This window comes from Denticeps clupeoides, chromosome 10 (assembly GCF_900700375.1).
Source record: "Denticeps clupeoides chromosome 10, fDenClu1.1, whole genome shotgun sequence".
Lineage (NCBI taxonomy): Eukaryota > Metazoa > Chordata > Actinopteri > Clupeiformes > Denticipitidae > Denticeps > Denticeps clupeoides.
The window spans coordinates 9861747-9885271 of record NC_041716.1 but is presented as its reverse complement, the minus strand read 5'-3'; positions in this window follow the sequence as shown (position 1 = coordinate 9885271).

Genomic DNA, 23525 nt, shown 5'->3' with positions numbered 1-23525 from the left:
ACACACACCTCTTTTTATTTTTCTCCTACTGTTTATAGAACTAACATATACTCACATCAGTTCAAGTTGAAGTTGTTTTATGTGTACAGATGTTGATTGAAACGCTTGGGTTGAGAGTAGTGTACAAACATCACACTGCAAGGCACAGAATCAATACCATCCCACTAGTAACATACAGTGACAAAAATATCGAATACATATATTTTACTAAATGACAACAATACCTCTCAGTTTGTATGTTGGCAGAAGATTTAAGAATTTGTCCACTGTGACTTCCCCCCCCTTCAGCCACTCTTTCCAGTTCTCTGCATCCTACCCATTCACAACTTTGTTTTTGTGTGTTGGCATAGGGTGCTTGAGGGATTTTTTAATGCCTGTAAGAGGAGCGTGGGGTGAGTACAGCTGTAAGAGACACTGAGAGCCAGGTGTGTGGCTCACACAGTCTCTGTGAGGTCCTCAGATCCTGAGAGCTGGGGCTTTTGTCATCATGAAACACCTGCTGTCTGGTCTGAGGGCCCGGTGAGGGAGGGTGGGAGGGGGCATGGGAGTGCAGGAAAGCTTTCTGCATGCAGAAGCAGATGGATGTGAGCCAAACATAGCTGTCAAATAACACTGCCGTTTTACCCGGAGAGACCAAACCCGTGACCTGCCTGTAGTTATACCTACCACTTCTTACAACCACAGGCTCAAAAAAAGAAAAAAAAAACTCCTATGACCAGAGCCAGTAATACTGCTGTGAACATCTGTATAGCCAGTGGAGAGAGCAGTTACCCTCACACGGCGTTGAAATGTAAATCTGCAGGGTACTAAACCTGCACCCTCACCAGAACATAAAAGAGCCAAAATCATTGCTATGGCACTCCGAGTGTGTATTCTGGAATTACGGCGCTCACATCACAAGCTATCACTGCAAGTGCTATGTGGCTACAGCTTCTGCCACTGCCCTTAACTTAAGAATAGTTCAACAGTACAGTAAGTGCAGTAACCCTGACATCTCTGTACTGATACACTGATGTGTTTAATATATAATATCTAATACAGGAAAAACTTTGCATTTGCACAGAGCTGTAACATTTCTTATAAATCGACCATGCTACAGTAGAAAGGTCAACCCTAATGAACTTTTAACCCAAAAAAGAAACTGTCTTTTATAATTTATGCTTTTCAAATAAAAGAAAAAAAAACATGTTACAAAAATAAAAAAAGTGATGGTGAGAAAAGCCGTAAAGCAGAAAATATTGCCTCTCCTGCACTATGAGCCAGATCAAATATGCTGTTCTATTAAACGTGACCTCCCCAGTCACCCCGATCTCAGCACATTTTGCAGCTGAGATGATTTCCTAATTGTGCCAGTAGTTGTGTAGAGATGTGTGAATGTTTTGGGCCATTTGTGGTTGATGTTGGGCACTCTTCCCTGATTTGTGGTGCTAGCATTGCTTTCATGTTCGAAACGAGTGGGACTTTGTAAGTGCACCTCTGTTTCACTAGGGGCTGTCCTCAGGCTAGCACAGACGCGCCTTTGGAGATGAAGCAGAACAGTATTTTGTTGACATTCAATTTGTCTCTGTATGTTATATAAACAGATTGACCATGGTCTTTAGGGAGAGAGCTACATTAAAAAGCAATTTCTTAGGTCTCCTGCACAGCAAAAGCTGCTGTTATCTCAGCTAATTAAAAGCAGTGCTTGGAGGATTGCGGGATGAGCTTTGACTGGCGCTTTTAGGCAGATTCGCCTCTGAGCGGACAGAAACAGTCACTCTTCCCACTTCCCATATGTTACAGTAGGAGGGAACAGGCCAGCCAGACGGCTGCTGGTAGCGAGCATGCAGTGTCTGGAGATCTCAGTGTGCCATCAGCCAGACGAACGAGAACATTTTGCCTGTCTGGCTCAGAAACACCTACCTAAACCCTATTGGGTCAATTAAGTTAATGGAGGACAATGGAGGACAACAAATCACATCAAAAGACAGATGTAAAAAATTTATATAAAAATCCAGATGACCATATTTCATCCTTTGTGTAGAATTTAATACTATATTCTTGTACACTAAGTACAAAGTGGCCATGTCCTGCTAATGATTCCTAAGAATACTTCAGATTAGAAAATGAATTAAAGGACATAGCTGAACAGGATGCTCAATGGTGGAATTTTGGTTAGTTGGTCTGGTCAAAGCAGGTCAGGATCAGGCCCTTTGATGGAAACAGACAGCTGGTTTTGAGAAAGAACTGCCTCAATTAATTTCACCGGGGCCCTGACATTTAAAACCTGAGTAGGCGAGGCAAAACCACATCCACACCAGCAGGACATCACCTCCAGCCTCTCACTCCCTCACCCCCACCCACTCACATGCTCATGCCCCACCCTGACACCATGGAAATCAGGCGCTGTGTACATTCTGCAGCATCCTGGGGAATCTCTCCGCATATATGCAGATAACCTGTTATGCGATGTGACCGCTGGATCATTCCTTCTGCTGCGATGGTCCCCACAGTATATCTGTGATGACTGCTTGAATGTGACGGTAATGGGTCATGTAGCTTTCACAGTGACAAAAAAATCCTTTTATATTAGGTATAAATAAACCATGCATCAAATTTTATTATTTTAGTGAGGCAGCGTAAATAATATGAAACAATGCGACATGAGGCACAAATACATGTACATTACTGAGAGTGATATGTAGAACAAAGGAAAACAGTGCAGATGGAATGTCAATGCATTTTCATAAAATATTGATACTCTGATCATTATTTTATTGATGTATTTGAGGCATCAATGTGTCAATACAACCAAAATTAGACACCTTTTGTGTGTGTTTTCCAATGAATTCAGATGACTTTTCCGTTTAATGGCATATGAAATAATAAGCTTTTGGAGACCACAAGGGGGCAAAATTAAAATAAATACAAAAAGGCCTCAGGTATAGCATTCTAAATGTTCAGAGACAGGTAGCTTTGCAATGTGGTGTTTCTTTATATGATATAATAATATAATCCTTAACTAAACCTGTAATCTTAATATATGATGCTTTCATTATACATAATGCTAATATTTTGTTTTATATTAATGATTTTGGCTTATAGCTAAATTACATTATTTGAAAAAGTGCAAATAATCAAAAAATAATTCCATTTAATATGTCAGGGATTGGTTGGTGGTGAACATTTACATTATTTAATACAGTTTTCTTTTTTGATACAGATTAATGTTCAGCTGTATTTATCAGCTTTTGTGTTATTAAAAACAGACAGACAGAATGGGAAATATATGTTTTATTTATATAGATGCATTACATGGATACAATGCTATAGTTTAAGTGAGCATTGATATTGCACTACTTTAAATCTTGTTAAGGTCCTAATACAAAGTGTGATGGGAACACAGATGTGGGCGACATGGAAACACGGTGCTGTCTGGTGCCTGGCTGTCCACCCACAGCATGAGCACTGTAATTTTTATGTATCACATGCATGTATCCTCAATGATTTTTACAAACAATTGCAGAATTGCAGCTATAACTTTTCCTAAACTTTTGCTAATGTCTCAGCAATATATAAAAGTGCCAAAAATGTCACTGATAAAAAAAAATATTTATATTCATTGCATGCATTTTGAATTATGCAAACATACAGATCTCCATTTGTTCTGCTAATGAGTGTGACCTTAATCTAATTAGTTAAACCATGTGCATCCCCAATTAATATCAATGCACTGGCAAAATAAATTTGATTACTCGGGTAGAGAATATTAACGTTCAAAGGGCATTAGCGTAATAATTCCTAAACACAAGATCTTACCCAGACACCCAGTCGCCATGAGCACAAGCCGTGAGAAGCTGCATTAACTTCAGCACTCATTGCATAAATAAACATGACTGCAGTTGCCTAGAAATGCAATTATGTATACAGTACGACCAACAAAGAGAAAAAACAGGTACCTTAAATGTAATAAAGAACAAACATTTTACATTTTCAGACAATGTATGGATTAAACATTAAAGCAATAATAAAGAAACAAAGGTCACTCTACTATATATATATATATATATATATATATACACACACACACACACACACACACACACACACACACACACACACACACACAGTCTCTATGCCTAAACTTCAGAATATATAGACATGTTATGATTAAATAAACCATATTGTAAACACACAGCAGGTATTCAGAAATAAATGAATGAAAAAAAAGTGAAGAAAATGAAGAAAAATGTATGAAGAGACATAGAAGACAATTTGTGGTGTTAATCAATGTTTGACTTATGGACAGGTAACCAGACCTGAAACCCAATTGCCTTCTCTGATTTATTCTCTTAACAGGGGATTTGGTTTTAATCTGGTCCACACAAGGGACGTCTGTTTTGTTGTTTTTCTTTATGTTCTTCCCTTTCAAGAGGCCTTCATTAGTCTTCCGAGCCGAAACCTGAAACCTGAGCCTCAAATTTTCTATTGGCCCCCCTTCACAACTCTTATTCTGTGTCACAGTTGTTGCTATTCATTCTTGAAGCCTGTGTTCCTGAGAGATAGTGTTGTCTCGGCAAACCGGACAAAATGTTCTGTGCTGTGAATTGAGGAACAGAATCTTCAGCAGCTCAAAAGCAAAATGTTCATAAGCTGAAACTACCCTAATTCTTCCACAACATGCAGAAGGTAATATTCTTTCAGCATAACAGAGAAAATAAATTGGCCACCAAATGACAATAAGTCCAACTTCACTGGATTAATAGAAATGTGCCATTCTCTAAAGTTTGGTGGTTTTGCTTATTCCATTTTCCGTTCCCTTACCATCAGGGATAGAGCATGCCCTTGTGTTAGACCCCTCACCATGGCAACACAGTTGTCTGCACTGGAGATGTCCAATCTTGTTTAATCTCTTTATACACTTTGGCGTCATCCCCTTTCATTGTCGTGTCATTTTGAACTGTGGAGTCACTCCACGCTGTAGATTTTAATTCAAGAATCACAAGAAAATCTAATTATACTTCTAATCTTATATCTAAATGAGAAAGACAATGTCAGAGTTGCCAGAAAAAGAAAGAAAAGATTGGTGGAGCTGCTTATCCTTTTGATGGAAAACACAAACAGGGACCACCGTGAAACTGGAGCTCATTTCACTGTTTGTTTCCACCAACAATTAATTTTTTTGTTGTCATGGTGATAAGCAATTGAATCCTAGCATGTGGGACAGAGGCAGCTGTGAGTGGCAGGAAGCACGGTGCTTGTCTGTACTGGTGTCTTCATTTTTACCATCGGCAATATAGAACAGAGAAAAAAAGAAAATACCCCCCAAAAAGAAGCTTGTAACAGTTTGCCAGGTTTTATTTGCTTGTGGGGAAGGTGAAGCACTCAGCCCCAAATGAGCATGTGACAGCCCAGCATGACCAAGTGTCACTCTCTCTTGGGTGTGACTCTCTAGGTGAATTTTTAGTAGGAAAAAAAAGAGAGCGACAGAGAGAGAGCAGTAGGGATGGAATTAGGTCTGACTATGATTTTTTCTGACAGGCTGCTGTGACTAAAATCTACTACCCTGGAGATGGACACACAAACACACACACACACACACACACACACACACACACACACACACACACACACACACCACACATGCCTCTATCCTTTCATTTTTATTACTGCAGTCGGTTGCATGAGAAACTGGTAAAAAATACATACATGTTGGCTTTGATGGACAGAGAACAGGGAACAGTGGTGTCGCTGGCACAGAAATCCCTGTGCAGCACAATAAACACCAACATGTAAAGTGCTCAGTGGATCGAAATACAAACGAACCAAAAAAATTAAATCACAAGCGTTAAACACAGAAGTTAACTTTGCAGTAATGCATCTAATTTGATGACTTTTTATAACACGGTAAATGACTGCTATATCACCTTTTTTACCATGCATGTAAAATGGCCAAAACAATCTAAAACACAGCATTTGATAACAGATCTGGCAACACAGTGACCACCTGCCGCAGCTGCCAACCCAAAATACACATTTTCTTTTTTTGCTTTTGAGTAATAACAGCTAAAGGGACATAACACATATTGGAATGATGGGAGGATGTTTTGCAAAATAAGTCTGAATAAGTTTTCTAGATTAACTGTTGTACCCATTGACAGCAGTCGTTTTAGTAAAAAAAATCAAAAGAACAGTTTCTCAATTTTTACTGAATCCCAGGTCTCCTCTAAGCTACAAATTCACAAGAATACAAAGCCACACACACACACACACACCACCATCACTGCCAAAAAGACAAAACACTGAATAACACCACCAGCCATCACACTTGCACAGCATATCACCATCAATTCAGAGGGTCAGCAGCTCCCACTCAGAGGGTGAGACAGCCACACGCGTGCACACACAGACACACACATGCACACACACACACACTCGCACACTTGCAGTCACACACACATGCATAAATATGTATATATAATCAGTTGTGGAAAACCTGTGGCTATCCTGTTTGCTCAATCATGAACCCATTTACATGCATACTAATCCTTCTTCATTCACATAATGCACCAGTGTGTCATACATCTCAGCTCATGCAATTTTTCTGCAATTAGAAACTTTCCAAGCACATGTGGAATCATAATTAATTTGCCTAAATAATAATAACGATAATAATTCTCTGCGTTCTTTTGCTGCTCACAGCCCTGTTTCCCTGTCCTTTTTATACTCAAGATGTTAGTGGAGGAATGTAATGTTCCAATTTCAACTCGTCGTTGACTTCCTCCGCTTATCTGGGTCCGGGTCGGGGGGGCAGCATTCCAAGGGAATCTCATAAAACCCTCTCCCCATCCACCTCCACCAGCTCCTCCGGCAGGACCCCAAGGTGTTCCTAGACCAGATTGGAGATATAATTTCTCCAGCATGTCCTGGGTTGACCCGGGGGCCTCCTGACCATATGCCCGAACCACATCAACCTGCTCTTCTCAATGTGGAAGAGCAGCGGTTCTACTCTGAGTCCCTCCCGAATGTCCGAGCTCCTCTCCCTATCTCTAAGGCTGTGCCTGGCCACCTTACAGAGGAAACTCATTTCGGCCACTTGTATCGGCAATCTCATTCTTTCGGTCATTACTTAAAGCTCATGACCATAGGTGAGGATCGACCGGAAAACAAGACAGCAAGATACTTAAACTCCTCCACTTGAGGCAGGACCTCTCTCCCGACCCAGAGTTGGCGACTGGACCCTCCTCTCCAATACCTTGGAGCAGACCATTCCAGGGAGGCTGAGGAGTGAGATCCCCCTATATTGGTACACACCCTCTGGTTCCCCTTCTTAAAAACGGGGGCCACCACACCAGTCTGCTACTCCACCGGAACTGCCCCAGATGTCCATGCAAAGTTGCAGAGACGTGTCAACCACGACAGCCCTACAACATCCATAGCCATGAGATACCCAGGACGGATCTCATCCACCCTGGGGCTTCGCTGCTGTGTAGCTGTTTGACTAGCTCTGCAACTTCTGCCCTTTGAGTCCATTCCCAGGTATCCCAGCCTTGGTTCCTCCTCGAAATGTGCGTACGTGGAATTGAGGAGCTCCTCAGAGTATTCCTTCTACCTCCCGACTATAACCGTATAACGGGTACGGGGGTTACCGACACAACTGGCACTGGCCACATTGTGACCACAGCTAGCAACAATCGCCTCAACAATCGCAGAGTGGAACAAGTTTCATTTGGACTCAATGTCCCCCACTGCTCTCAGGACACGGTCAAAGATCTGCTAGAGGTAGGAATTAAAGACCATCTTGACAGGTTTTTCTGCCAGACGTTCCCAGCAGACCCTCACTATACATTTGGGTCTGCCAGGTCTACGTGGCATCTTCCCCTGCCATTCTGGTCCAACTCACCACCCAGTGGTGATCAGTTGACAGCTCCGCTCCTCTCTTCACCCAAATGTCCAAAACATATGGTCTCAGGTCAGATGATATGACTACAAAGTCAATCATTGCGTGCTACCTAGGCTGCCCTGGTACCAAGTGTACTGATGGGCATCCTTATGTTCAAACATGGTGTTCGTTATGTCCAAACTGTGGCTTGTCCAAAAATGAAACACCACTCGATTTCAGATCTGGCAGGCCGTTCCTACCAATTATGCCCCTCCATGTCATGCTGTCATTGCACATGTGAGTGTTGAAGTCCTCCAGCAGGACAATGGAGTTCCCAGTTGGAGCACTATCTAGCACTTGTCCCAGGGACTCCAAAAAGGGTGGGTACTCTGAGCTGTTATTTGGCTCATAAGTGCAAACAACAGTCAGGACCCATTCCCCAACCCAAAGGCGCAGGGATGCTACCTTCTCGTCCTCCAGGGTAAACCCCAACAAACAGGCTGAGAGTCTTGGGGCTAACATAGAAGCCAACCCCAGCCCTCCGTCTCTCACCCGGAGCAACTCCAGCAAAGGAGAGTTTCCAACCTCTCTTAAGGACTTGGATTCCAGAGACAATGCTATGTGTCGAGGTGAGTCCGACTATATCTTCTATATCTATATCTGTACCACTCAAGCTCTTGCACAAGCTCCAGCTCCTTCCTAGCCAGAGAGGTGATCTTCCATGTCCCAATAGCCAGTTTACCTTGTCCCTCTGGCCCGGGTACTCAGACTCTTTGTTGTTCCTTCCATGAAAGATCTTCTGAACCTTTCTTTCTCTCACCCTTTACCTAAGACCAATTTGTCATGGGAGACCCTACCAGGGACCCAGACAACATAGCTCCTAGGATCATTAGGGCTCTCAAACACCTCCACCACAATAAGGTGACGGTTCAAGGATGAGACGGTTCAACTAAAAAAAAAAAATTAAAAAGTGGATACCAATTCGCTTCACTGCATTTCTTTCCCTTATCTTTCTGTCTCAAGTGAAGGAATGTGCAACACAGCAGGCACAGAATGACAATCAGTGGCTCTTCAGGGTAGAAGTAATAAATGAGTGGCGCCTTTTTCAGTACAATAGTGTAAGTCTTAAAGGAAAAAAAAATAATAGCGATGATCAATGTCCACTTTTCTGACATTGCTGCATCTCGCCTGGCTGTTATCGACACAGAGTCTTCCTCTCCAGAGGACAGCAGCTGAAGGCATTTATCTCGGGCATCATCACTCAGTAGCCGTGATGCTCAGTAGAGCACAGAGGGGTTGTCATGGTGTAACTAAAGCGCAGAATGACAGGCCTTAATGATAGTTCCAATTTCCCAGGAGGTCCGGTTCCCTCTCATTCGCTCTTGAAATCAAGTAGAGTTAAAACAGAAATGTGATTGCAAATGGATGTTTTCTAGTTCAATTCCAACCTCCCTGTACACTATGGCAGAGAGAGGCTGGGGTGCTCAGCTCACCTGTCCAACAGCAAAATTATGGGGAGCGGATGAGGAATCACAGTCAGTTTTTCTCCACTGTCCTTGGCTGGGAGCTGTAAGGAAATTAACAGCTTCACCAGGGAAGGGGCCTCGGTCTCATCTGAAACACCCTGACCAAACACCATTTTTTTTCTAGCCCCATAAATTAACAGGAATTTTGCCACTGAATAATTTAAACTTGGCTGTGTTCTAGGAGTGCTTTCCACCTATTTCATCTCAGATAGCCAGTAGGCACCTCATCTAATTTTCCCTTTTTTAGTCAATTATGATGTCAATAACAAATTATGTACTACTATGCAGAAGAAACTGTCTTCACAAAAATTTTATGGCAGGAACTTACAGTGTAAAGCTGCACATGCGATATATATCCTGAAGGTCTCAGGGAATCTTAATGATTAAATTAAATTAAAGTAAGTTAAATTAACAATCAAAACATTTAAGAGCTTTAAGAGCTTAGTAAATTGCTTGATACTTCACAGCACTGTAATGAAAATGAACAATTTTTATGTTCTGTCTGAAAGTGACCAGGAAGTTCAAGACAATCTCATTTGAATTTTTTAAAACAGTATTATGTTGTTGGCAAAAGAAACAGAATTCTATTATTCAATTGCACAAGAAAATACATGTTCCGTAATGTGCGTAAGATTAATGGGTTGGTGACGCTGGACTAACACTACAAGAGAATTATGTTCATGCTGAATAAGTAGAACACTGAAGATTTTCAATTAACAGTCACACACTAACTCAGTCAGCAAATTTATTTGGCTGCCTCTACTGAATTGCAATTTTCTGCATACACACGTGTTAAAATTTCTAACGCCACAGGGGTGAACCAGGAGGATCAAGTCTTTTTTTAAACCCGTTTCCATGGTGATTTATGTTATCTGTGTTCCATTAACGACTGCTTTTTTTTCTCTCTCCGTGCATACATTTCACTTAGAGCTAATTGCTTGCTCCTTCTCCATCACCCCTTCTGGTCTTAATGATAGAATTAGGTTGTATCAGTGTATGTTGTCTATGTGATGTAATAAGTTAATAAAGCAGCATAGCTGCATCCAACTAATATTTTTATTTATTAATTCATAAGTGAAGTCCTTTACTTTGATGATTAGAGAATTGATCTCTTTTCAAATGTAAAGCTGATGGCAGCCATACAACTAAACTCATTAAAAGTATCGTGCTGTATTGTTTACTGTCTAATGTTTAGTTTTTTTTATTTTTCAATAGTATTGTTTTTGCCATCATTTGTGCAGATGTGAATTATAGTGATTGAAACTTTGATCAGCGTTTTCCGGCCCTCAGTACATAAAACCAGAACAATAGTTCCAGCCCGTTATTACAATGTGTTATGGATGATAAAGTTGTTTCATATTAGGTGGCTGTAAATCTAGAACTAGTATATTGAAATAGTAGAATTATATAATGATTCCTGTAACATTACCCCAACATCCCACAATAACATCCCTGGGTCATAGTGAACAATGTTCTTTTGACAGAAAGAAAACCCTATTCTAGAGGAAATCATGGGTTATTTTGTGTGCTGGCTTACTTTGTCCTCTGCAGGTGGGATTAAAACTCAACTCCTGGTAAGTTCTACCATGCATGCACAAGCCTTTCTTCCCTCTCTGCTCTTTCAACATAGATAGAAAAAAGAATAGTGTCACAGGGGAAATTCGATGACGTACTTGCAGACATACTTTGGGCGTGGGCATAAGCCGGCGTCCCGGTAGAGGACACTGGGCGAGCGGGGCAGGAGGACCGGAGGCGCCTGGCCGGCGAGGAATGAGGAAGCAATGGACGCGCTACAACGCAGCAGGGAGTCAGTTCGGGATCTTTGGGAAGGACCTGGGCGGAGGCAGAACCGGAAGACGGCGGGTTTCAGGATGGTCCGGGATCTTGGACTGGACGGGAGGAAGGTAGGGGAGCAGGGAATCCCGTCTTAACCGATGGGTCAGGTAGGTTCAAGGTCAGGGGCAGGTAGAGGTTGTAGTCAGGAAGTTCCGGTCGGGGTTCCTTTCGTGGTTTCCAGGGGATCAGGCAGTTCTCGAAGTCGTGGGCAGGCGAAGGTCGTATTTCAGGAATCACAATTATCTTAGGTCGGGGGTGAGAGAGCTAGCGTCTCTGGCGAGCAAACTCATACAAAGAGCGGGCGTGTCTCCTTGGGGTTACCTCACTTTTATACTTGCCACCGCCCGCTTCCATTTCCTCTTCCGGGTCGTCGTCTCCCAGGCTGGTGAGGCGCCCTCTAGCGGGCTGGAGGCGCGTTGGCCATGACAAATAGAAAAATACTACAAAAAAACGACTGCTCCCTGGGCGCCTGTCATGGCTGCCCCCTGCTCACTCAGGGTGATGGGTTAAATGCAGAGGACAAATTTCACTGTGTGCACTGTGTGCTGTGCTGCTGTGTATCACATGTGACAATCACTTCACTTTCACTTTCACTTCAAAAGTGTACAAAGACAAACAGAAACTGAAATCAATTGTTAGGACAGAATCAACGAAAGTTGGCCTCACCTGACCGAAACCTCCTTATCCTCCTCCACACTTGGGATCGAAGCCTGTGGGAGGTAGGACTAGACCACATTGCCTTCTGAACCAAATGCCTCTGTCATTTGCCGACCTTCACTGACTTATGGTGTCCCTGCGTGTTTCCAGTGTGTGATCTACAATTTTACCAAGGCAAACATCTAACACCTAATTCTTTGTGTGCTGATGCTGTTGAATTTCATTCCCACCCTGTGTTTTGTCAAACAAAAGAGAAATACCTGTCTGAACCATTAGTCTGAACAAACATATTCTCAGTTCTTCCCATCATGATTCATGTTTCAGAGCAAAAAGGAGGAAACATTTTCTTCTGCTAGAAAACTTTCATCACTTATTGTTGTGTGATGTTTTGTATCCCTTTTGCATAAAGGAGACATTGTTGAGACATTACAACTTGGCTAATTGCTTTAAAAGGCAACTGAAATGGAGGATCAGCATCAATGTGCCTGCGGCTACAGTTCATGTGATAGGGGTCTGTGTAACGCTCGCCCCAAGAAAGCCACCATCTGCACTAAGCTCCTTAATTAGACACGCTGCACTGGCAGGGCACGTTCCCGTTTCACCGCAGATTACAGCCACCAACTGAGGGCAGCGCTCACGTCAACGCCTCAGAAGAAGGATGGGAGGCAAGAGGTGGCAGCAGCAACAATGGAAAAACAATGACAGGCGATGTTTGCACACATGGTAATAGGGTTTTTCAACCTCATAGTTGCTGAAGTTAATAGTCAGACCATGATTTAAAGAACATCTAGAGAAGTCATTACACCATAATCAAGAGGGAGTGCTTTCCAAAATCTGGTCTGGCGTGCTGCAGTCAGGGCCACGTTTGGGCCAAAGAGGATGAAAAATCTACAATCCACAGTTGGAATTGTTGCTGCGCAACAACATCCAATCAGCAGTCAGGTTTACACCCATGTGAAAAAAAAGGATACTATGCCCGGACCAGAGATTACTGTGGACTGTGCTCCCTTAATTCCTGAGTGTTTGCGCCTGCCGTTATCTGTATAAATCTGCTCAGTTCGTATCATGTCTTCATGGGGTCATTGCGCGTGTCCTGTCCAGTCTTACTAGGCATGCTTTGTATCCTTGTCTGTAAAAAATTGCCTTTTCTATGTAGAAGTCATGCAAATGCATCCTCCGTTACCGCACCTGCAGGCGTCAAAATGTTACAATACTGTTAAATTTAATATACTGAACATAATTTCAGTAACCTCCATCAATAGGAAACAGACCCTCAATTTTTTTATTAACTTGTTAAACAAATTAAATTAATTAAATGCATACTGAATCTCTTTATACTTTTTTAACAGCACAAAACATGTAGAACAAAAATATGTGCTATCACTACTATGCCATGGAAAAAAATGGGTTAAACAGCCTAAGGGTGTGCATCAGCTTGTTTTTGTCTCAGTCTGTGCATCTTTCTTGCTCTGATTGTGGAGGAAGCCCTGTAGTGATTGAGGGGGGTCATTGTTGCTCTGCCCACTCAGAACATGATTAGCCCATTTACAAAGGAAATACTATCACTATTTTTGCAAGAACTAAATTGTCTTCTTTTTTTGGATTATTTAAATGAGTTGTTGTTTTCCCCTTCATTAGGTTATTTAATTTTCTTTGGTTTCAAATTGTTTCATTCATTATCTTGGCCTTTGTTTCACCCCAAAGTGACTTTATGGAAAAAAAAACTTTTTTTGCATTGTACTATTTTCTTTTTTTTTTAATGACTTTCAATTATTTTTTTTTTACCATACTCTTTGTCCATGAGACCTGCTATGCTAAATATCTATATCCAGAGCAAATTACAATCAGTAGTTACAGGGACAGTCCCCCCTGGAGCAACTTAGGGTTAAGTGTCTTGCTCAGGGACACAATGGTAGTAAGTGGGATTTGCGATACTGAAATATGTGGTTATAGTGGTATATTGGTGCTACAGTGGCCCGGTACCCTAACTAGGACAGCCTAACTAGGGTGAATTTAACTCTGTCTGTGTCTAACAGGGGGACTGTGTGATAAACTGGACTTTATAATTGACACAGCGTCAAAATCAAGTGAAATGAGGGTCTAGGACTTTAGCAAAAAGCCAGAGAAAACAGATAGGTTTTGAGATTGGATTTAAACACTGAGACTGTGTCTGAATCCCGGACACTGACAGGCAAGCTGTTCCACAACTGCGGAGCTCTATAGGAGAAGGATCTGCTCCCAGCTGTCACCTTCTGCACCTTTGGTACCAGTAGTGACCCCGCACCCATTGATCGAAGGGGGCGTGGCAGTTCGTAAAGAACCAAAAGTTCACTCAGGTACTGTGGGGCGAGACCATTTAGAGCTTTATAGGTTAAAAGTAGGATTTTGTAGTCAATCCTAAATTTGATGGGTAACCAGTGCAGTGATTGTAAGACTGGGGTGATGTGGTCAAATTTCCTGGTTCTGGTTAGTACTCTGGCTGCAGCATTCTGTACTAGCTGGAGTTTACTCATGCACCTACTAGAGCATCCAGACAGTAATGCATTGCAGTAATCTAACCTTGATGTAATAAATGCATGGACCAACTTTTCTGCATCATGCATTGAAATTATATTTCTTATTTTCACAATATTTCTAAGGTGAAAAAAATGCTATTCTAGTGCGAACTGAATGAGAGACCTGCATCAATGATGACACCTAGATCCTTCACTTCAATACTCGGTGAGATAGAAAGGCTATCCAGGGTTATTGTGTAGTCAGCCAGTTTATGCCTGGCTGCTTGAGGCCCAAGTACAAGCGCTTCTGTCTTGTCAGGGTTTAACAGGAGAAAGTTGGTGAGCATCCACTGTCTAATGTCCTTCAGACAATTCTCTATTTTGTTCAGCTGCTGCCTCTGATCTGGCATTGCTGACAGATACAGCTGTGTGTCGTCAGCGTAGCAATGAAAGCTAATACCGTGTTTGCGGATGACGTCGCCTAAAGGTAACATGTATAGAGAAAAAAGTAACGGACCTAGGACAGAACCTTGTGGAACACCAAACTCTACTTTACTATGTGAAGACGAAACACCATTGATGTCCACAAACTGATATGGGTTGGTCAAATATGATCTGAACCATTCAAGGGCTGTTCCCTTAATCCCGATAACATTCTCTAACCTGGCAAGGAGAATAGCGTGATCAATAGTGTCAAACGCTGCACTCAGATCAAGCAGGACAAGCAGCGAGATGAGTCCCTGATCAGAGGCCAACAGCACGTCACTAACCACTTTAACCAGCGCTGTCTCAGTGCTATGATGAGGTCTAAATCCTGATTGATATACTTCATGGATGTTGTTACAGTCTAGGTATGCGCACAGCTGCTGGGCTACAACTTTTTCTAAGATTTTTGATATGAACGGAAGGTTGGATATCGGTCTATAATTTGAAAGCTGACTGCGATCAAGATCCGGCTTTTTAATCAGGGGTCTAATGACTGCTACCTTGAACGAACTTGGTACGTGGCCGTTGCTAAGCGACAAGTTAACAATTTATAACATTGGGTGCTATTTGCTTAAGGAGCCTTGTTGGAATCGGATCCAAAGCGCAAGTACATTGATTTGATGACGAGATTAATTTGATTAATTCATGCTCTTTAATAGGGTTGAATCGTTCTAATCGGTGGTCTATTAGAAGATTATTTTCCATGGAAATATCGGCGGAGCTATTTGTTGTGCTTTTAATCTTCTCTCTATTTGCGACAATTTTAGTATTAAAGAAATTCATAAAATTTGTTTAATTTACTTTGACGCCATTTGCGTTCTAATTTCCGGGCGGTCTTCTTAAGCGAGTGCGTGTGATCATTATACCAAGGAATTAAGTTTTTATCTCTTACTATCTTCCTTTTGAGGGGAGCGACTATATCTAACGTACTACGCAGTGTTGATTCTAGACATTTGGTCGCTTGGTCAAGTTCAGCGGGGTCTGACGGTGAGTTTATCAGCGTTGATAAATCTGGTAAGGTATTAATAATGCGGTTCTTAGTGAGTCTTCTAATTTATCACAGTGGATGTTAAAGTCGCCGACAATTAGGGCTTTATCCACATATACAACTAATTTGGAGACAAAATCTGTAAATTCACTAAGAAACTCAGAATAGGGTCCAGGGGGTCTATAAATAATAATCAATGGAATGAATTTAGGATTTTTATTTTGTGAGACTACTTGAGTTATATTGGTATGTAGAATCTCAAAAGAGTTAAATCCTTGTCCGGGTTTATGAGTAATACCGAGGTTATCCTTATAAATTACTGCGACGCCACCTCCTCTTCCAGTTAAGCGAGGTTGGTGTACATAGCTGTATCCAGGAGGACTAGACTCGTTCAATGCTACAAATTCGTTTTGTTTTAACCAAGTTTCGGTCAGGCACAGTACATCAAACTCCTGATCCGTAATCATTTCATTGACAATGAGCGTTTTAGGTGTGAAAGATCTAACATTTAATAATCCTATTCTTATGTCGGGGGTGCTGGTGGTAGGTTCAGAAGGAGTGATAGTAACGGGTAGTAAGTTCCTGAAACTGCTGCTGCCTGGTCTCGGCTCTGGCGAGTCAGTTTTGTTTTTTGGTTCTAAGACTATGAGCTAAGTTTTTAGACAACTTAGTGGCGCCCGCCCATTTGGGGTGGATGCCGTCTCGCCCAAAAAGACCAGGCTTCCCCCTAAATATTGGCCAGTTATTAATACAGCCCACTTTATTTTTTGGACACCACTCCGACAACCAGCGATTTATGTCGAGGAGCCTGCTACAGGTCTCGTCGCTACGCCGAAACTGCGGTAATGGGCCAGAGCAGATATCCGACATATTGTAGAGAAGGAGAGTGAGAAAGATTGCTGATGTGAGCCAAGAAGGAGAGTTGGTTGTCTATTGTTACTCCAAGGTTGCGGGCTGTTGCAGAAGGAGAGAGCTGTGAGTTGTCCAGGTAAATAGCAAGATCCTGATGTGGTGAAGAATCTGCTGGAATTAATATTAGTTCTGTTTTGGTGGGATTGAATTGGAGGTGATGGGCTGCCATCCAAGATGAGATGTCGGTTAGACATGCAGAGATTTTGGATGCAGCATCTAGATCAGAGGGAGGAAAAGAGAAGATGAGTTGTGTATCGTCAGCATAGCGGTGGTAGGATAGTCCATGTGAGGAAATTACTTCACCAAGTGATCTCGATGACAGGTTGGCATCATGGAATTGCAGGAGTACAGTCGGATCCAGGGAACAAAGAACACAGGGTCGCTCCTGGGGATCGTACCCCTGCTTATCCACCAGGTATTCGAACCCCAAATCCGATGACAGTTGGCCAGGAAACGACAAATCCTGTAGGTAAGGGAGCCATCCACCAGTCGAGGTGGGGGAGGAATGGCAGGAGCCGGCAGGAGTGGAGATGAGTGGGCCTTTTGCAGGTAGGACACATGGAACATTGGGCTGACCCAGGCAGGGATAGTCGATAGGCAGCTGGATTGATGCAGAAAAGGGCCTGGAAAGGGCCGATGTAATGGGGCCCCAGTTTGCCAGCAGTGGAGAGCATGGGCTGGCCCCTAGTAGACATTCATACATGGTACCAACTGTGGAAAATGTATGAGGATCATCGTCATTGGTTAAATGGTCTCTTCATTGACTCCGCTGTGTGGTTCAGCATTCTGTGGACCAGAGACCAGGTTTGGTGAAGCTGGCAGTGAGGTAGGTCACGGTTGCCTATGTTGTTGTTTCGTTCCACTTTGTCCAACTACCTGCCTGCCCAGGGGTGCAATTTGTTGTAGGATAGATCACGTTAGGAGAGGACAGCCCCTACCCCCATGGGTTTTCACTGCTCACCAAGGGTTATGGGTTAAAAGCAGAGGACATATTTCGTTGTGTGCACGTGTGCTGTGCTGCAGTGTTTCACAGTGACAATCACTTCACTTTTAAAATATCTCAGCAGTGGGAATGTATTAATGTATAATTGCCTGTCACTTTCAGTATTTGAAACCCCCTCCCACACACAGCTTGCTTGTATGTAAGGTCCTTTCATTTAGGGGGCTGCTTTAATAAATTTACACTTCAGATGAGATAAAAAAAACATAAAACACACACACATTGTCAGAGCAGTCCAGGGGTAGAAAAGCCGACCAAGGCAACCACCCGTAGGATGATACCATCTGACAGGCAATGTGCTCACTCCACCCAAGAGGAAAGGTGAATAGTGAAAGTAAAGATCACCCATCCTCCGTTGTGTTTTTCTTTCCTCTCCTTCCCATAAATGAAAATGCCACCTGTCTTTACCGTCATCATCATCCTCATACCACGCGTTACACAGCACCCTTAATGGTATTTAAAGTGATCCCGTACAAAATCACTGGCCCCTGGTCAACCTCAGTCACATTGTGAGCTCGCACTGGTGCCTGCTGAACATACGTGACTCAGGGAGGGGTCACTGGTCACCAAGCCTGTCCTGTCAAAAGGAGACACAAGTCTTGGCATGACTGATGTTATGATTAAATCAAGAATCACTTGCGAGTCTGTGTGTGAGTTTGTGAATCTATGTGGCCATAAAAACACTTGTGCATAGATGGCCATTGCTTTCATCAGCTTTACACAATATTTCTGTAAAACAGAGTAGAGTAGCTGCAATAATGCTTCTACAATGCCAAAAGTGATCACTTAGAGCGGTAATCATTTACCTATTTTCATTGAGTATGTGAGGCACATTTGAAATCTCATTTCCTTTTGTCATGCTTTGTGTGAAATCAAAATGCATGAAGCAACACAAGCACTTGGCAGAGCTAAAGTCTTTTTTACTTCCGAATGGAACAGGAGCTAAAAAAAGCTGCCATTTAGAGGTGGTGTCATGCCACAGAAGAGCTGGCAGATTCAAATGTGAGGGAGCTCAAAAGATTTTCATTTAAACGAGAAAAAAACAGGGCAAAAGATCCCAAAACATGCAGTCAATCCCGCAGACTGGGAGGAAATGTGTAATCATGGGCGTTTCTCAAAGTCAAGGCTTATGCTTAACAACACTTTTCATGGATGCCACATCAATCCCACTGAAAAAACTCGTTCGGATCCTTGAAGTTCTACAAAAATCCACATCCTTTTAAGAAATGTGTTTATCCTTGGTATTTGCAAAACACCCACAATAAATGATGCACACTGCTGCCCTGTGATTTCACTGAATGATATGAAGGGTGCAGCCAAAGCGCAAATTGTTGATAAAATCTTTTACGAAAATTTGCAACTCACTCATTTTTTTTGCCAATTATTTATATTTGGAAAATTAACAAAGTCATATATTCCCTTATTATGGGAATTTCCATCCAAAACAAGACATTACAAGGCAAACACCAAAGCAGATAGCAAACAAAAGTGCTAAATTATCAGTGGCTGTCAGGATGCTACAAGGACTGTAATGCGACTGTAATGGAGCATATTAAAGTACAATAGCATATGTTTAGGGTTAAACAGCTGAAGACATTGAAGGTATTCCAAAAACCCTGAAGCAAAAGAATGCAAGATGGGAAATCCCAGGCCAATGGCATTTTGTGTTTTTTGTCGTACGTGAAGGTCCCCTGCCTGTATCTTTGTCAAGCTGTGACACCCCCCAAACAAGAGGTGGTAAAAGCCAGCAAATGGCTTGAGGTGTTACGACAAGAAAGACAAGACAGAGACAAATCCTGATTGGTCTATGGCAGCTTCCTGGGAGTCAAATGTATAAAGAGGTTTCTCTTGGGGGCTTCCTCCTCCATCGGGAGCTGGGGGGTTCTCCCCCTCAGTTTATGAGTCTTTGCAGCTTGGCTCCGGGCTTCTGTCTCTCTTCCTCTATCCCTTTCTCATTTCTTTTATGGATTTTTGGGGTTTTTCCTGTAACATTGGTACATAAAATATTTACATGTAGAATTTTTACATACAATATTTATATGTAACTGCAACAGTAATCCACATGTATTTATACATTAGAAACTGTTGTAACTTTTATTGTGCCATGCCTCTTACATGCTCATCAGGATGAGTGTTTTAATACAGTTGCTTGCTTGCAGAACATATGAAAAAAAAAAAGATTTCTTCAAGGACTACTTCAATCAGGGCAGGTTATACATTCATTATTATACATATTTACAGCATATATGCAAATATGTTTGTACATACATATCATAATTTATTAATACATTTTTGCCCAAAATAGAGGACATGGACCTCACACAGAACATGAACAGGCTCGTTTTCTTGAGTTGATTTCCATGGTGCTGAAATGGTATGGGTTTTCGTTTTAATTTTTTTCTGTGTGTGAGAATAATAAATGAAAAGCCATGTCAGGATGCTGTGTCCAAGCATTGGTGCTTGGGGTCAGAGTTGGGTAAGAGAGTAAAGGTACAAATCAAAAGGTATTATTCATTACATTGAATATCTGCCTTTTTTCATTTCCACAACTTTGTATTAAGTTGGCATTATCTTTGGTAGCTTGTATCTGCTGAATAAATGCATCCACCAAATGTTCCAGTGTATAAATGCTTGCTGACACACTGACAGACTCACTCGAAGGGTTTTGCAGTCTTTGTAAAGGCAAACACAACAGATGCTATTGACTTCTCCGCTAAGTCTTTTCCTGCGGTCACCGCTGGATAGAAATATGGAGGTCTCTGGTGAGTGACGAACTCCAGGTGAGTCACTGTCAGTGACCTTTTCACGTTTGCTCCTTTTGGACAGAGTTGGACATACACTCAGAAATACACGTACTTACTTATTTACGCTTACTACCCTTTCTGCGGCGTACGCTACAAACAAGGGATCTTCAAGCTTCTCTACTCTGAGCTTTTCTCTCCAGTTGACTCCAGGGACTTTGCTCAGGTGATGCTCTGTCCACCCCATAGCTTATTTTGCAGGTAGCTGGTTTGCGCACACATCATATTTCTTGGTGATTTCTTGGTGAATATCATTCAGACATTTTTTCTGTGACTTTATCTGCCTCAGCTTTGCAATATTAATATTTACTAGCATTGAATACTGTGCATAATCTGTATACTGTTTCAATAACATTATTCTCATTGTCTAACACTCACTACATCGTCCAACACTCTCCACATGTCCACCAATACTTTATAAAAAAAATGTACAATACTTCTCTTGTGCAATAACATGTAAACCATATGCACTGTATATAAAACCATACTCAGTTATTTGTTCTTCCCATATGTATATAATGCTGACACTTCACTTGTAATTACTGCCCCTTATCATATTGTATTGGGCAGTGGTGGCTTAGCAGTTAAGTATGCAAGAAAGAGACTTAAAGTATTATGCTGTGGTGAAAAAAAAAAAAAAAAAAAAACAGGCTGTACTTCAACCCCCCAGGAAAAAAAAATAGAAAAAGAATAAAAAGATGAAGCACAGTTTGAGAAAAACAAAGATGCCCTCTGCAACCTGTGGCCGAGGATCTATTAGTGGGCTTTGTGGGAGAAAGAGAGGATATGAAGAGGAAAGAGTGACACATCAACAGGTGCACACTGCAATACTGCCTTTCAACCCATTCAACCCCCCAAAAAAAAAAAAAAATACTACAGCAAAATGCAACCCCCACTGGGTACAGCTGTTTTTGTCAAGCTGCATGTGTTTGGATCACGTTACATACCTTCAAAACTTCAAATAATCTTCAGATGTTGCTATTTGGACTCCATCCTGCATATTATTTATTTTTCCTTTCTAAATGTCACATTTTCTGTGACGTTTTACCCCAAGATTCACAGAAATTACATTCATTTGCACCAGGATTCCTTGATTAAGGAATTATTTCTTCATGCATGCAACAATACTATCAAAATTATGCAAGAAAAAAATGGACCATGCATGCTTTAATGTTGAAGAAATACATAGTTTTCTGACATCCAGACCAAGAATGACAAAAATGTCCTACCAAGGAAATCCAAAGTTTCCTGCAAACTTTGCAGCAAATGATGTGGCTCCTGAATCTGTTTGAAATCACCTCAGCAATATCCAGAAAGGGCATTTCTCCATGGAAGTGTTTGGGAGAAACACTATGAAGCTCCCATTGATGTTCATGTTCATCAAGCTTTATTAGCATGAAAAGTATAAGAGAGAAACACATAGACACACAATTCGCAGATTTTCACAACTACATCACACTATTACAATTTAAACAAATGCATTAAATGCAAAATTATGACTATTAGAGGAAAGGATATCTTTTGTATTTAGTGAAGGCTAAGGGCAAATTCAGTTTTAAAAATTAGTCACTGGTCTCTTGAAAACGCCAGGCTAAAAAACACCCAGAACTGCACCGTGGGTGCTTTCAAGTTGATATTTTTTTCTTTGTTATCAAAATCTTACCTTTCCATTATTTATAACATTCCTGCCTGCCATCGCAGGTCTTCTGGTCACCAGCTGTCTCTGCCACTCCAGGGACCTCAGGCATGGTTGTGGCCTAGGCATGGTGGACATGTCAAAAATCCACAAGTCAAGTCCACGTCAAAGTAATCAAATTAATTGTCTCCCACAGATCACGGGTATTTCGGGAAAGGAGCAGCCAGATAACCTCTTCCCAGCACAACCACAAAGAGCTCAGTATTTTGAGACTGTGAGTGTTCCGTCTGCTGATATGCCAGGGTTATTCAGTTCTGCCAATGATGATTAGAGTGTAAAGCGAGAGAGAAAAAAAAAAAAAAAAAAATCGCTGCTGGTTGATTAAATGCACTAACTGCATTGCGGTTAATGACACTCAACCCACTCCATAAACCGTCTTTTCAGCCTTCCACAAATTGACTGTACTTAATTGTGGCTCTGCAATTTATTCAATTCCGCATATTTTATAGTTTTCTTTATTCTTTATTTACCTTTTTTCTTAATTTTTCTTTATTCTACCTAAAATTAAGATCTAAATTGCATTAATTAATCATTAAATGAATCATACATTTTTAACTGTACTACTGTCACGACTACGGATTTACGGGGGAAGGAAGCACAGAGGTCTGACATACTGGGAAGGGGGTTTTATTAACAACTAAACAATAAATACAAATAAACAGCGGCGCGGTGGCCGAAAACAATTTAACTTAAATTACGAACATAAACTAACCCGTAGGCGTGTGGCGATTGCCAGAACTCAAAACACATGAAACAAAACTAGGTCAAGTTCATGCAGCGAGTTCACGAAAATGCCAGAGACCCAAAACGGGCAGAAACTTCCGGCATTTATGGGGCATCAGGATTGGATTCAGGTGTGGAGCCCAGCTGCAGGCAATCCTGACAGAGCCCCCCCTCCAAGGGCTACGTCCTCGGAGCCCCAACAGTACCATCAGTGGAGGCGGCGGGGCGGACGGCGGCAACCACAGGGCTCCTGCCCTGCTGTATCCTCCCCTTGGAGGACCCGGTCCCTCGGGCTGGCTCCCCGGCGTGGTCAGGCTTGGCGGCCCCGGTCCCTCGGGCTGGCCCCCCGGCGTGGTCAGGCGTGGCGGCCCCGGACCCTCGGCCTGGCTCCCCGGCGTGGTCCCGCTTGGCGGCCCCGGACCCTCGGCCTGGCTCCCCGGCGTGGTCCCGCTTGGCGGCCCCGGACCCTCGGCCTGGCTCCCCGGCGTGGTCAGGCGTGGCGGCCCCGGAACCCTCGGCCTGGCTCCCCGGCGTGGTCAGGCGT